The sequence below is a fragment of the Furipterus horrens genome, unplaced genomic scaffold (genome assembly GCF_987537825.1).
Source record: "Furipterus horrens unplaced genomic scaffold, mFurHor1.1.pri manual_scaffold_12, whole genome shotgun sequence".
Taxonomy (NCBI): Eukaryota; Metazoa; Chordata; class Mammalia; order Chiroptera; family Furipteridae; genus Furipterus; species Furipterus horrens.
The window spans coordinates 3186266-3202682 of record NW_028327182.1 but is presented as its reverse complement, the minus strand read 5'-3'; positions in this window follow the sequence as shown (position 1 = coordinate 3202682).

Sequence of the window (16417 nt, the reverse complement as noted above, 5' to 3'; positions counted from 1 at the left end):
GTTCTTTCAGCATTTCTTGCGAAGCAGCGCTACTGACAGCAGATTCCTTGTTTTCATTTGCCTGAGAAAGTATTTATTTCTTTTTCTTCTTGGGAGGATAATTTTGCCAGATACAAAATTCTAGATTGGTGGAGTGTTTTTTCAAAACGTTAAATATGTAAGCCCAGACTCTCTTTGCCTTCCTCGTTTCTTGTAAGAAGTCTGATATTCTTATTTTCATTTTTCAATAGGTAATTTCTTTTTAATTTAGACTTTACTTTTCGCTTAAATGCGTGGCTTAAATATGCTATGCCTGGCTGTAAATGTTGTGACCCTCATTTTGGTTGGCATGCTCTGAGCTTCCTGGACCTGTGAGTTAGTATCTGTCATTAATTTGGGGATGTTCTCAGCCATTATTATTTCAGCAGTTCCCTCTCCTCCTGCTCCTTTTCTCCCATGAGCGTTCTGACTACTTGTGTATCACAGCTTTGGTAACTGTCCCACGGGTTTTTTTCATTCCTTTTTTTTTTTCTTTCGCATGTTAGTTGGGGAAGTTTCTCTTGATCTTTCTTCAAGTTCACTCATTCTTTCTTTCGCTATGTCCTGCTTGCTGTTGAGCCCGTCAAAGACGTTCTTCATTTCTGTTGCAGTATGTGTGGCTTATGACAATGTTTTTATTCCCTCTGCTTTTACCCACCTGTTCTATCACACTGTCTACTCTTCCCATCAGAGCCCTTACGCCTATATTAATCACAGTTATTTTAAATTCCCTGCATGATAACTCTAAGATCTGCACCCTGTGTGAGTCCGGTTCTGACGCCTGCTTTGTCTTCCCAGACTGTGTTTTGCCTCATCCTTTCCATGCCTTGTCAGTTTCGGTTGCAAGCGGGGCGCAGTGTATGAGGCAGCCAGACGTCTCCTGGGAAGCTGATCTCTCAGGCGACGTTAGCGGGGGCTGTGCTCGGCTGGCTAGGACCTCGGCTGTGTTTAATGTGCGCTGTAGTCACAGGTGCCGGGAGTGTCCGTGCCCTGCCATTTCCTTCCACAGTGTTTCTCCCCTGCTTTTCCTGGACTCCCCTAAGAACCTCTTCTTCAATGGAGTCTGTGTCTTGTCCTTCTCTCCACCTAACCCATTGTGGTTGGGCTGAAGCCCTTCGGATGTGGAGGCACCGTCTGGGGGAGGGCACGCTGTCTATGAACTTCTGATTGAACCTCAGTTCTGTGTTGGGCCCGAGTCAAAGGGCTGGGAAGCATTTCTTCGGCTCGGAAGGCAGGAATTCTGGAGGAGCCCGTGGTTCCATGTTGCTCGTCCCCAAGGTCAGATACGTCTCTGATAAAGCGGTTGGTTCCCTTTGGAGGGCATCCTGTTGTCATGGGGACTGTTCTGGGCATATTTTTCAATGGTTCCTTTTCTCCTCCCTCTCCCCAAAGCACATGGATTACTTTCTCTGATCACCATTGTGAGCACCAGGTGGAACTCCTGGAGGTAGAACATAAGGGAGGTGGTCCCACTAGAACGCGGCTCCCAGGAGTCTTAACTACACTCAGCCCCCAGAGATTCATCGAAATGGTCATTTCAGGGCTCCTAACGGCACCGCCCCCTGTGGCTTCTGCTTCACGTCATCAGATCTCTGTTTTGTATTTGCCCGTCTCTCCAGATGTTGGGGTGGCAGCTGGTCGTGTGGCTTCAGTTTTCTGATGGATCTAGAAAAGTCATTAGTTTTCTGTTTTTTCGGCTTTTTTTCTTATTGTGAGGAGTGAGACTTCTAAGCTGCTGCATGAAGGAGCTAACACCATAAGTTCTTTGAATTGTATAATGTTTCAGTAATCATCATTATTACCTAAATATTTGCTTCTGATTTTTTTTTTGAACCACATGTAGTTTAAGAAGGAATTTCACTATTTCCAAGTAGTTAATATTTATTTTTACTCTCTTTATATTAAAAATATATGTTTAAATAATGTAAATTACATTATTTCAAGGTTTGTTAATTATTGTGATTTTCTTTGTGACTTTAAAAATATATCATTCTACCATGTGTCTAATTAAAAGAGTGTGTATTTTCTGTTATCAGAGCAATGAAGTTAATTTTACTGACATTAATACTTAATTTTTAACAAACTATAGAAATGACCCCTGAAAGTATAGTCTTCGTACTTAAGTGTTAAAACCTTACATTTACTTTGCGTTGTGTGCTATAGCACTGTTAGCTTCCATTTTAAAATGCCCTTCATGCAAGACCGGAAATTAGAATTATTCACCCATCATTACAAGACAACAGAGCCATTAGCTCTTTAAACAATCTGCCAAGTTCAAGAGGCTTCAACGCAGGGATCCATCCACAGTGAATCTGACACACAGTTTCTTCGTGTGTAAACATCTTACGTAACAATAGAGCCATTTTCAAAAGGAAAATATTAATCTTGACACAATACTATCAAATAAACTACAGAAATGTCTCAGAATGTTTACTCTGTAATGTACAGCGGTATGAGTGTTAGCAAGTGCAAAGGCATATACCACCCCCCAGCCTCGTGCAGTACGTTATCACCCCTAAAAGAGCCGGTGCTGACCCTTCAGAGTCAACACCACGCTGCTTTCTCCAGCTCCTGGAAACCACCGGCCTTCTCCTCTCTCAGTATTTACTTTTGCCTTTGCACAAAGACATATAAATGGAATTATATAATATGCTCTTTCTTGAGTCTTGCTAGTTTCACTTACCAAAATGCATTTAAAACTCACCTGTGTTGTGGGCATCGATAATTGTTCCTTTTCATGGCTGAGTAGTATTTCACTGAATGGATGGACCACTATTTCTTTATCCGTTCACAAGCTGAAGGATATCGCAGGGGTTTTAGATTCTGGAGATGATCAATGAAGCCAGTAAATATATAATGCACAAGTTCTTGTTGGAACCAAATTGGTTTATTCTCTTGGGTAGATATCTAGGTGTGAAATTGCTGAGTCATATGATAGCTATTTTTAACTTTCTAAGAAATCTCCAAACAGTTTTCTAAAGAGGTCCTACCATTCTTCGTTCCTTCCGGTAATGTGTGGGAGTTCTAGTTGCTCCGTACTCTCCCTGGCGTTCGGTGTTGCCATGTTTTAATTTCAGCTGTTCCGAGAGGTGCGTGGTCCCCTCTCCTTCTGTGTTGAACTCTCAATTTCCTGATGATTAATGATGCTGAGCATCTTTCCATCTGCTTATTTCCTGCTGGTATACGTTTTTGGTGACGTGTCGAGATCTTTTGTCCATTTTTAAATTGCTGTTTTGTTCTCTTACTTTTGAGTTTTTGAAGTTGTCAGGAATATGATTTGGGAATCAATTCTTCTGGCCTGTGGCTTGTCTTTTTGATTCTCTTACCAGTGTCTTTCACAGGGGAAACACTTTAAATTTTAATAAATTTCAATGTCGTGGTTCTTAAAATGAATCATGTTTTTGATGTCCTATTTTAAAACTGTTTGATAAAACTGAGGTCACACAGATTTTCCTCCTAGCAATTTTATAGTTTTATACTTTATGTTAAAAGCTATGATCTATTTTAGGTGAAATATTGTACACAGTATAAGGTGCAGATTAAGCCTCCATGGTTTTTTGTTTTTTTTGGTTTTGGTTTTTTGCCTATACTCATCTAGTTATTTCAGAACAATTTGTTGAAAAGACTAGATTTTCTCCATCGAATGGCCCTTGAAGCTCTGTTTTTGGAAAAAAATCAGATGACTCTATGTTGTGCAGGTCTATTTGTGGGCTTCTCAGTTATGGTCTCCGGAACATGTCTCTACTTTTTGCCAATACCACGCTGTATTTATTCCTGCAGCTTTATAACAAGTCTTGAAATCAGGTATTATGAATCATCCAACTTCTTTTTCAGAATTATTTTGGCTATTCTAGTTGTTTTGACTTTCCATAGAAATCTTAGAAAAAGCTTGTTAAAATCTATGTTTACAGCTTTCTGGGATTTTAATTATTTTGACCCTTTAGGTCTTATTTGTGAGACTTGACGTTCTAGCAATATTAAGTTTTTCAATCCATGAACATAACAGTATAGATCTCTCTGTTTTGGTTCTCTTTGATCGGTGTTTTGTATTTATAAGAATAAATATTATTCACATACTGTGCTAAGTTTATATCTAGGTATTTAAGTTTTTGGTGACATTGTGAACTATATTGTTTTCTTGCCTTTGAATTCTAAGTGTTCAACACTAGTCTTTCACATACGGGTGCAGCTAGACAGTGAGCGAGTGTTCTGTCATCAGCGGGGCAGAGCCCCCAAACAGACAAGGATTTTGGTCCTTCACGAATGCACAGGCTGAGGGTATCGAGGAGAGCGGGCGTCTCCATGGAGACAGGGAGGAATAGCGTGAGGACGACAGAGGTGGTCCGCATGTCGGGGGCTGGGGAGGGGGAAGCATTTGGGGGTTCTGCCATTCTGCCACGGTGGGTTCCCTGGGGGGAAGGCAGAAACCTGAAGGAGCTGGGAGGAAACCGAACTTCTTGTGCTCAGACTAAGGGTGTGGTCCCCAAGGACTGCGCTTGACATGGGTGAACAGCCAAGACCTCAGTGCATAAAAGACGGAGGGCGTCTTGACTGGTCAAAACTCAGAAGATTAGATGTGAAGGGCCTTGGGGCCAAGGGCACGTGGGACCCTGGAAGGAGAGGCTCTGTGATCAGAGATAGGACAATGTCCCGCCCCCCTTCGACTGCCTGAATGACCTACCAGTTCCCTTGGGGTCTCCAAGCGACTAGGGACACAGTGCAATTCTCAGTTTTATGTGCCTGCTGCAGGGCTATTATCACAGCTCCTGGCTAACCATTCCTTCCGCCTGGAACTCTGCTGGCTTCGTCATCAGCCTCCCCAGTTCACGGGCCAGGAGGGGAAGGGTCACAAAGTGACGTCACTTTCCAAGGTCACATGGCTAAAATCAACCTCAAGAGCATAGGACTCTAGAGTTGTGTTCTTTGACAGGCTCACACTCTTTCACTGTTGTTTTCTGTTAATAAACTGTCATTCTAAAATACTGTTTTAGTTTTCGTAAGTTGGAGGCTCTGCCTGCTGAAGTGTTACCAGCCTCTGTGAATTATTAGCTTCTTGGGCCACGGGCCTCCCCCGCAGAGGAGGCTTATGGGTCCCGCTGTTCAAAATGTTAAATTTCAATTACTGGGTGTTTGTTTTATTACAAAAGCAACGTCCATATATTATAGAAAATAGGGTAAATCCAAAAATACAGTAAAAAGAAATCAGCCGTATCACCCGTAATTCTGCTTCATTCTTCTTTTGAAAAGGATATAGTTTTAAATAATTAGAGCAAAAAGCAGAAGCCTCGTCCTTCCGCTGGAAGTCGTCCCTGCCGACAGCTTGTGGAACATCCTTCCAGAGAGATATTCTTTTGGTTTGAGGATGCGAATGTAGCTCAGCCCCCCGGGTTGCTACCTGCCTGCAACCATCCGTTCCCCTACTGGCAGGTGTTGAATAAAGAAGGTTAACAGCCAGTTTCTGCCAAGTGTGTTCTTCCTTCCCTCTGTATTTAACCTCTGGCCACCACTTCGGTGTGATATTTAATACAGGAAACGCGTCGCTGCCGCTTTATCTCACAATGTATCCGTGTGTGAAGCTTTAAGAAACAAACATTTCGGCCAATCACCCCTTCACTGGGACTGTCTCTGACGCTGGGGGAGGGATTGCGAAACCAGGCGCTGTCCTCAAAGGCGGCCCCTGAGAAAAAGGTCTCTTGTGCTGGATTTCGAATAGAAATTGCACCATTTCCTCTTTAAAGGTCTAGTGTGAAAAGAGGAACAGGACTCAGGGCTGAGGACATCAGGACAAGAGTCTGAAATGGGAACTCAAAGGACCCTGAAATGTGCACAGTGGTGGACAATGAACTTTCCTCGTCATTTCCATTCCAATTCCAGTACAAAGGGTTCGCTTTGCCAACCCATGTGATGAGAGACCTTCCAAATGGGTGTTTGTGCGGGCACACATGCACACCACCTACCCCTCTGCCCCTCCACGCACACCCACGCACACCCTTCACACGCCACATACCACACAAACTCACCACACGTGCACAGACACACACCACGTACACACATCACTCACACACTCCCCCATAAGGACACACACACACACACCTGTAATTTTTTAAACAAAAGGTGGCTATGTTCTGCTCTGCTGTATTGTTTCGTAAGTTACTTTTGTACACTAAATATATCAGAATGCTCATGTGACATCCCCTTATTAGTGGATATTGTTTCCAATTATTGTTATTGTAAATAATATCATAGTTGATATTTTTGCCAGTGCGTGCTAATGTTTCTTTAGGACAGAGTACTGGAAGATCGCTGGGTCAAGTAATATGCATTTAAAATTATATAATAATGCCACATTGTTCTCCAAAAGGTTGTGCCAATTAATATTATTGGCAGGGAGATGTGAAAAGGAACTGTTTTCTCCAGCCTTCATGTTCGCCTCATACTGAATTTTATCAGTATTTGCAATATTTTTTGTCAATTAGGGGGAAAATGCGACCTTATCTTTTTAATTTGCATTCCTCATTAGACCGTAAGTGACTCTGGGAAGTTTTTCACACGTTTGTTCTCCTTTGGTGTGTTCACTGCTGTGATTTCCTCTGTCGCTGAGACTCTGTTAGTAGTTAGTAAGTCAGAAACGCGCTCATCTTGAAGAGGAGCAGCAGTTCAATCCATGGTGGGAACACAGACTTCCCAGGTATCTGACAAAAGGGGGTGGATGCGTATGAAAGGACGGCTGTGGCTTTCTTGAGTTTTCTTAAAAACGAGTTCCCTCCCAATCTGTGCGCTGCGAGCCACTGAAAACTCTCCACAGGAATAGCTGTGTGCATACAGAGAGACATAGAGAAGGAAGGGTGTCTCACAACCACAAAAAGAAAAAGAGAAGAACCACACACCCAGCAAACTCTCTCAGGCAGTCTCCCCTAACCTCACCAGGGAGTGGGGCCTCTCGGACCCCCCCGCATGGCAGTTACCATCTCTGCTGCGGCCCCCGCCACACTCCTAGACATTGGTTTCTGTTTCCAGTTTGCACCTCGGGCTCTGAGCCCTTTGAAGGAGGGGGCCCAGCTGTCCCTCACCCCTTCCCTCCGAGTCTGGCTCGGAGCGGAGGGCTCCTCTGGGGGCTGATGGAGAGCGAGCTCCCCGGGTGGAACGGCTGCTCATTACCGGGGGGTGATGCTCACACGGCGCAGTCCGCGTGCGCTAGGGAACTCTTTATGTAAAAAGCAATCGCCACAGTCCCACCAGGACGGTGCTTATTGGGTGACATCGTCCCAGATGATGGTGAGGACGCTGGAGCGGCTCCCTGCCACCGAGGGCGTTCTGCTCTGGACTCAGGGGTGACCCGTGGGGTGCTCGGTCGAGGCAGAGGAGCCGCACTGAGCAGAGCTGCTGACCCGTGTGCAGAGGAGACCCCCTCCTCAGCCTTCACTGTGTGCGGGTGGACCGACCTCCCATAGGCCCTGCTTCAGAGTCATCTTCACCTTAGGCGAAGAGCTGAGTTGCTAATGAACCTGATTTGCGGTTTTGATGAAATCGCCTCTCAGTTATAGTAAAAGTGTGAAAATTTCTGAGGCTGATGTAGAACAATAATTCCTAAAATTTGCCAACTGTAGCTTTAAGAAAAAATTAAACCGAGACGGTCACCCAGGTCCCGAGAGCATTGTATTTTGGGAAAGAAAAACGTGTTTTGCCACGTGGCGGGCATCAGGCCCCACTGGGGTGCAGGCCTCGGTGTCTGTCTCCTGCAGTCCTCAGGCCTCTCTGGGAGAGTGGTTCCCGCCAGCTTGCTTCTGGTTCGTACATGTCTGTGATTTTAAACCATGCATTCCTTGATTGACATAGATGCTACATATGGGACACACATAGCAACACAAACATGCACATGCTTTCTTATTTGTACAGATCCGTAGGCCTTTGATACATACATCATATTCTGCCTAGAAGTAGGCACAGTGTCGTTGATCAGGCCTAGAAGGATGTGGAAGGATTTGGATAACAGGTAGGGGAAGGGGAGATGGGAGGTTAGTATTGGGTGATGCAAGGAAGACAGCAAGATACGGCAAGTCACAAAAGAGAGAAGTGATTCCTGGTTGGTTTCTAGCACGGGCATCGTAGATGGAAGGTTCCTCATTGTCTAATTTTGCAAAATGCACAACTGTTATTTGTCGGAAATCTCTTCTGATACTCTGGGCACGTTGTTCTTCCTTTAGTTTTACCTTTATATCTTCACATGATGTCCTATCCCAGCAAGCACAGTAAGGACTTGCTTGCTTGGGTGTTAACACCTTTTAAATATTTGTAGACTTTTATCGAGTACCCAGGTATCTCCTCTGCTCCGGTCCTCGGCCACTTGGCACGCGGCCAGCCCTTTTGATCTTAAGGCACGGTCGTTCCTTTGATCATCCCGGTGCCTTGCTATGGACCTTCTCAACTGTATCAGCTTACTTCTGCTGACAAACGTGGCTCTGCGCAATCCAGCCGCAGTCTTTGGAGAAGCAGGTTGCAGAGAGAATATTCCTTTATTGTTTCACAGTGTCTACCCCTGGAGTCTTTGCCCCAGCTCCAGACTTTCTTTATGACTGTAACTAAAGTTGTTTCAGGCTCACAGCTACATAGGCAGGCCTTTCAAGGGCTTCACAATAATCAAATGTGGGCTAGCTTTACCTGGGGGTGAGAGAAAGGGCTCTTTGTTGGCATCTTCTGCTGATGAATTGGTCCCCACCTCCTTCTGACTTGTTTTTCCTAAAGCCGGTCAAGCCTTTCCATGGAAATAAAGAAGCTTTAAAATCGGAACACTGTTGGGAGAAATACATGGACCTAAATCTCCACTGAGTTGTAACTACCCTCACTGTATACCTTTCCTAGAATAAGTTTTTAATCCTGGCACTTAGAATTAGAAAATTAACTGAAGAGAGGGGAAGGGACTGGGAGGAGGTCGCCAAGAGGGGTGGGAAAACTGAAGGTGAAGGTCCTGTGGTGTGTTTCATACGTGAACTGGGGCAGGGCCCATCCCACCCTCGGGGCTCCTTCGGGCGCGGGGTCAGTGCCTGACATGAATGAGTTGGTAGCCTGGCTTAGCATCTCATGTGGGGTGTGGCCCAGCAGGTGACCAATAACGCCCGATTAAATAAACGAGTGACTCATTTCTATTAGAAATGACCTAGTTCTCAAACTTGATCTCCTTGGTTCTGTTACTCTGTCAACGGTTGCACCAGCATGTTTTCTCTTTTCTAAGCTACGCTTTATTTTGTGACATGTTATCTCTATTTTTCTGATATAGAGTCTCTGAATCAATTTTTTAAGAATGTTCCTCAATTTCATGTGAGAATTCAGGACAGGTTGGATGCTATTCAGAATTCTGCCTGCTTACTCTAGCGTGCCTTCATATGAGGAATACTCAGAGAATGCTGTCTCTTCAAGGCAAAATTGCGTATTCCCCGAAATTCAAACCTTTGTCTTATAAGTGGCAGCAGAGCCCTGCATCTTAATTACCATGTAAGTGTGCGAGGGAAAGCAGAAATCTCTAAGGAATTTTTACCTAGACAACAGAGCTTTGTAGATTAAAACCAGCCCTTCTGAGTTACCTTAGGAAGCAAAATAGAAACCTTCTGTTAAGAGGCCAGAGAATCCAGAATTCTTCAGGACTAGCTTTCCAAAGCCGCCGCTGCTATGTTAGGCAGTTGTCGAAGCTGTAAGTGAGATGCAGAGAAATTCTCAAAAGAACTTGTCTCCTGGAAACTACGAAGAGACGGACCACGTGGTGGCATCCACAGTCGGAGTTTCGAAAGACTCACGCTTCGGATGGCTTTTGAAGTGGCTATCTGTGTCTCTTTCCCGGCATATTTATGCTGCAATGTCCTCTGCTGTACCTGGAAAATGGGACATGTGGCAACAAGAATGGCTCCTGTTCTTAAAGTGGTAAGAAATTTCCTGCACATCAAAACATTTTAGGAAAAAATTTTTGTCTTGGTTTCCTAGGTGACCAGAGTATTTATAAGTTTTTCAACGTGACCGAAATACTTTGGTTGACACAGAGGACAGGAACCATGACCCTGACCTTGGTGAAGCTCCTCTGCGGTGACAGAGGCAGATGTGCCCCTAATCACGTGAGCAAACATGGAGCGCTGGGAGAAAGCGTGTCCAGGAAGGCTCCGGTGAAGTACATCAGGGTTCGGGTCCCACACTGACATGCTGAGGGTCAGCCTCCGCGGCTGTGGGGGAGATTTGGGGTAGCCGTGGATATCACTTGCATCTCCGAAGACATTTTCCTTGTGTTCCTGGGGTGCAGTGTTACTCTCTGTCTCCCCTCCCTGCAGCCCAGGCAATAATGGGATTGTAAATCTGGCTGAATGCACAGCCTTTAAGCTCACCCACCAGAACGCCCGCTTCCTGCCTTTGCCTTGGGTGTGGGCCGGGGGGTTCTCGGCACACTGATCAAACGGCTCCTTCTCCTCCCCTGGCTCCTCCGGGGGCTGACGCAGCAGAGCGGACTGAATGAGTCTCCCACAGAAGAGGGCTCTTCGTCCCATGGAGCGTGTGTCGCACCCACCCCGGACCTGATCCAGGTGGGCCTTTCGGGCGCCTGAGGAAGCAGGAGCCCCGGAAACCTTTGCCCCCTGCTTGTGCGGCTCCGCACGCCATTCCAACAGCACCTGCTGCCGACCACGCCCCGTCACACCTGCCACCGGCCCGCGGCTGCCGGCAGGGGACACACTGTCTGGAAGGAAGGCTTGTACAGGAGAGGGCAGGCGCGAAGGAGGAAGGAGCTGGGAAGAACAGGCCTGGGGCAGCGGATCCTGCCCATTTCACGTTACCCCCATGCGGACCTTGGAGGCAGATGCAGGTTAACATAATATACGGCCAGAAAAGGAAGAGAAGGGGGCAAGGAAGAAGGAAGGCAGGAAGGAAGGAAGGAAGGCGTGACCACTTTAGAGAACTATTTGTCCCTTTTTACTAAAGCTCAGCATAGGCTGACCCTCAGATTCAGAAACTCTGGTTCTAGGAGAGACTCAAGAGACGTCTAAGTGCCTATGTTCACAAACGAATATGTTCAAGGAACTGACAGGTGCTTCACGCCTTAACGGGGGGTGGGGGTGGGGAATAAATGCCCACAACGGGAGGTTAGACAAGTAATTGTGGTGTATCCGCACCCTGGAATGCAGTTGTCCCTCGGTGTCCTCAGGGTGGGTGGCAGTCCCTTTTATAAAGTGGCACGGGATTCGCATCCAGCCCGTGTGTGTACAGAGCCTACAGCAGGGGCTGCCTGCACGTCTCGTCACTCCCCGGGGTTCCGCCTCGGGCTTGGCACCTGACATCACATCAGCACCTGCCTCTCGAGTACTGGCTTTCGCAGCAGCCGGCGGCCGGACCTGCGTTTGGTCACGGCAGTTCAGCGAGTGGTCCCACGGGTGGACAGGCATAGAAAAAGTCCTCCAGCTGCGCACTAAAGAGTAATGTACTTCATTACGTAGATACTAGTCATCGGTTTAAAGAGTGAAAAATCAGAGAACAGACAACAATATATGCTACTGAGATTTGTTTAATGTCAGCGTTTGTTAGGTTTGCTTTCGTTTTATTTCTGTTGATTAAAATAGAAAACAGTACACACCATCTTAGGAGCCATCCGCACACACCAGACCCACATTTCTCGGGCCCCAGAGGCGATCGCGGTCCTGACAGAGGTGTCTGCATCCTGACGACCGCACCCCACGTTTCCTGCTGGGCGCACCCTGCACCAGGCAGTGTTCCGCCGAGGGGACGCAGCAGGGACTGAAACAGACAAGACTCCGCTCTCCGCGGCTGCCCTTGGAAAGGTGCCGGGGCAGACGACGAGCAAACAGGACGGAAAGCACAGGGCACGGTCACCTAGAGGACGGGCTTCGGAGGAAAATGAAGCAGGACAGGGGAGCAGAGTGGGTGCCTTGGTGGGGTGGGGGCCCGGTCGGGTGACGGGGTAGCATTTGCGGAAAAGCCGAAGAAGGGGGAGGAGCAAGGCGCACAGACATCAGGGGGCTCATCTGAGGTCAAGGGAGCGTAGGTTTAAGGAACGGGGAAGGGGAGGAAGGGTGATGGACAGAGACTTGGCTTGGGGTGGTGAACACACACCCAGCGCACAGAGGATGCATTGTGGGCTCTTGCACCTGACACCCATGGCGTTCTATTCACCGGTGCCAGCCCAACACAGTCGATAAAAAGGAAAATCAATTTCAAATAAAATAAAAGGTGAACAGCAAGGGGAGACGCGATGCTCGCAGCGACCATCTCCGAAGAGCTCCCCGGAGTGAGTCTCTGTCCTCTCGGCCCCGTGGCCCCCACAGCTGCCTTCCCCACCAAACGCAGCCGCGCTGGACAGGACCATGGTGTGGCACCTAGAGAAGGTCCAAGTTCTTCACCCTGTTGACAAAGGAAGCCACAAACTAAAAAGGTGCCGCTTAGTGAGGAGCCCGGGCCCCATCTCGTACAATTAATCCTCGGGGTCTGGAGAAAAAAGCGTTTTGACGTATTTATGGAAAAACCTGGGGTGGGGTTTGATGAAAGGATTCCAGGATCTGAAGAGATTTCAGGTAGAACTTTTGAGCTGGAGTTAGGGTTGAAACCACACAATCCCTCACCAAGCGGTCTGTGCACCCCGCGCTTCCCACTGATGTGACTCACTGAGCACCACGCCCGGGACAGCGAAGGCCTCGGTCCTTACAGTTCGTGATCATCAAACATCTGACGGAGTTCCGAATTTTATTACCATTGAAATTTGCCCTCTCTCCTCCCTTGATGCTCTTCTTTCCACTTTACAACAAAACAGAACAAAAATATTATACATTCGGGAAACTATAATCGCAATTAAAGCCAAACAAAATATCTCCTTGACGTCTCTTGCTTAGAAGGAGAAGCCAGCCACAAAAATGAGTGACATAATTGGTGCTCTGCCAACTTTACTACGAAGTTGGGGTATTAAAATCTAAACCATATAAGAAAGTCTCTTGTGAACTTAACAAGGGTTCTTTTATAGTCAAAATCATTGATTCAGTAATCCAGCTCATGGGATTTATCCTGAAAAAAATCATTATAAGGAAGTACAAAGACTTTTTAAATTACAAAAAAAAAAAAAAAAAAAAAAAAAGACTAGAAAAGAAAACACTGAAATGCGTGGCACATTCTCGTGGTCCTTTTGATGTTTAAGTCACATGGCCAGAGCTGTTTCTTTTAAAAGGGCACTAATCCTCGTCATGCAGGCACCCCCCTCATGACCAAATCACCCCTGAAAAGCCCACTTTCTAACATTTTGGGGGTTGGGACTTCAACATATGAATTTTAGGGGACACACACTCTCGGTCTATAGCAAGCATCTGAACATAAAAATGGCACCCTGAGAAATGTGCAAATACTCCAAGGACGTCACAGCTCCGGAGCCGACTGCACCTGCTATCCACGCGGTTCTCCCCAGCACCCCCCACGGAGCTGTCCTGTGTTTGAGACGGACACACTGGTATGTGCAAAGGTAAAACACGGTGTTTCCTGATAGGGAGAAGGCCAACAGGGTGTGTTGTTGCCTCTGGCGCTCACCCAGCCCCTTGCCCTCGGGGGGGGATTATCCAACAGGAGGCAGATCTCCCTGGGGGCCCCCATAGCCACGGTTTGCCACCAGCCACTGCAGCTGGAGGACAGAGTGCTTTGAACACGCAAGCCTGGCATTTGCATGAACTTGCATCCGCACCCCACCAGGGGCATCTACCCTCTAGTTAATGTCTAGTTACCTTGATCCGCCCTAGTCCGAGCTGGGCCGCGCATGCGTGTGGGGTTGTAATCCCTCGACTCTCTGCCGGTGGGATGGCCGTAGGGATCGCCGGGGACAGGTCGTTTTTAAAATCCCACGACTGGCAAGAAAGGACATAGCACTCGAATAATCCTAGGGTCTTTAAACAGAAATGATTACAAAATAAACAAATCCGTACTTTAAAGCAATGGGAAAGATTAAACATTAAATGAACCAGCTGTGTATTAAGAAAGGACTTCAGGAACCTTAAGTTGGCCCCAGCTGGTGTGGCTCCATGGATCGAGCACTGGCCTGTGAACCACAGCGTCCCTGGTTCAATTCCCAGTCAGGGCACAGGCCAGGGTTGCGGGCCAGGTCATGCAAAAGGCAAGCAATTTCTCTCACACATTCATGTTTCTCTCCCTCTCTTTCCCCTCCCTTCCCAGCTCTCTATAAATAAATAAATAAAATCTTTTTTTAAAAAAAGAAGAAACCCTAAGTTGCATTTAATGCTCAGGAAAATGAGAATTATTTTATTGGTTACAGTCAGGTCCCAAGCAACACGCCCGCTCCACACTGTTTTGGCAACATTACGTGGCTCCAGCCCGCAGCTACTAAATGACCCTCTGTTGCTTTTGAGTGAAGCAGAATTGCCCTGTCCCGTTTTGGGTAATTCTGAAGTAACTTTCCAGAAGTGCTCACTGAAATAAGATATGCTTACTCGAGTGTTCCAATAAGAGACTTCAGAATCTTTAAATAGCACTGTCTTTGAGCAGAAACAATTAGGGATGTCGCCAACGAGAGGCAGACCGTTGTAAAGCCTCGGTGGAGGCGGGTCTCGCGGGGTCTGTCTGCGTTGGGATTTGGAGATAATGGACTAAAAAGAAAAGAAAATAAATCTCGGGTTTTGTTTTGTTTTTCTCCTCTGTGATGGGAGCTCTCCATTAAACACACACACACACACATTTATTATGCACTGAATTTCATGTGGCAGTGTGATAAATGCAGAAAACGTCCTGCCTTGTTATCTTTATTTCCACTTTGTGGATGGAATAGCCAAATTCTAAACAGGATAAACAGCTTCCCCCAGCGTCCCAGTGGAACTGATACCCGGGCATCCTGAACGAACAAGGCCCTCTGATCTAAAAGGCAGGATGGCCCTCACTGGGCAGATCTCATCGTGAATATTCGCTAACTGACGGCCGCGGCCCGGCCTCCACATTGTGCCCACAGTCTCCCCAGCTCTCATTTCAGCGTTGCAGCCAGCAACGGCCAAAAAGATCACTTCCTATTCAACCTCTATGGTTTGGCAAACCAATGTCACCCCAATAAATTCAATTTTTAAAAATAAAGAAAACAAAAAATCTGCCTGGACCATGTAGAACATCAAAAGAAACCACAGCGCAGGCATTGATGGATGCTGATGAACTCTCCGCTCCGCGGCCCCTGCAGGTGTCATGTGTAGCAGGGCTTTTAGAGAAACCACAGCCGGTCTCCTCTCTGCCCTGATCAAACGGAACTACCTGTGCGCTTCTGAGCAGGTGCCTTCTGTTGTGCGTCCTTGAGATGGGCCCTCCCCGCAGCGGCCTCCTTCACGGCCAGGGAGTCAAGAGGGCAGCCAGGGAGTGTGCTTTTGCAGGTGCGTGGCTGCACTGCCCCCCACCCCGCCCACTCGCTGTATAGCAAGGTGCAATGTCACGTCTGTCCTGTCTCGCCTCGATGACCACCAGCCACTTACCGCTGCGTCTGACATCTGCTCTCCAGCCTCAGCATGGTTGCCCGCACGCCCTCAGCCGGCCGCCTCCAGGTCAGGTAGGACTCGTGTGACCCGACTAGTGTGAGCCCTCGTACCTTTGTCTTTCAAACTTCGGTGGGTTGTTAAGGCTTCGTATTTGCGTGTCTGGCTGCATCCTGGCTTTCCTGGAAGGCTCGGAAGATTGAGGTGGACCACGCCACCTTCCCCACCCCGCCTCAGAGGCCTGCTGGCCGCCTGACATGGTGCCATTGTCCTGACTCCCCTGACGGTCACACGACCGTCTCATGCAGGGGCAGCCTTTGAGTAGCTAAGGAAGGCCGCAGGGAGCACTTCTCAGTGTCTAAGGAAGATCAGAGACAGCGTTTCTCTGGGAGGCCAAGACTGGGTGGCAGTTTACCACGGAAAGACTAGGAGAGGATGAAGCGTTTTAACCTGCTTGCCATCTGCCTGGGCGTGGATATTCCTCTGGCAATGAAATTAAACATGCCCGCGTCTGATCTCCTGTCCGCCTCACCGCGTGCCGCACGTGCCTTCCTCTCCACTCCAGCTCTTCCTTCCCCCTGTTCCTGGGAACCTAACCTTAGACATGGCATCCTCGCCTCTTCTGCCTGATACTCACCCGGGTCGGAGTCTGAGATCCTCTCTTTCACGGCATCTTGAACCCACAGCCTCCTGGGTTAGGCCACGACTATGTCAGTCCAGCTGACGGTGCCCGCAGCCCCGTGAAGCCGCACCAGCCCTCCGGTCCCCTCTGGGACAGTTTTACACCGTCCTGCTTTGGAGCAGACGTGTGCACACGCTCTTCATCTTCTCCCTTTTGGAGATAACTAACTCCCTGAGATCAAGAGCATCACTTTTTCATTTTCTTCTTTCCTGGAGCTAGGCTCAGTGCCTTGTGT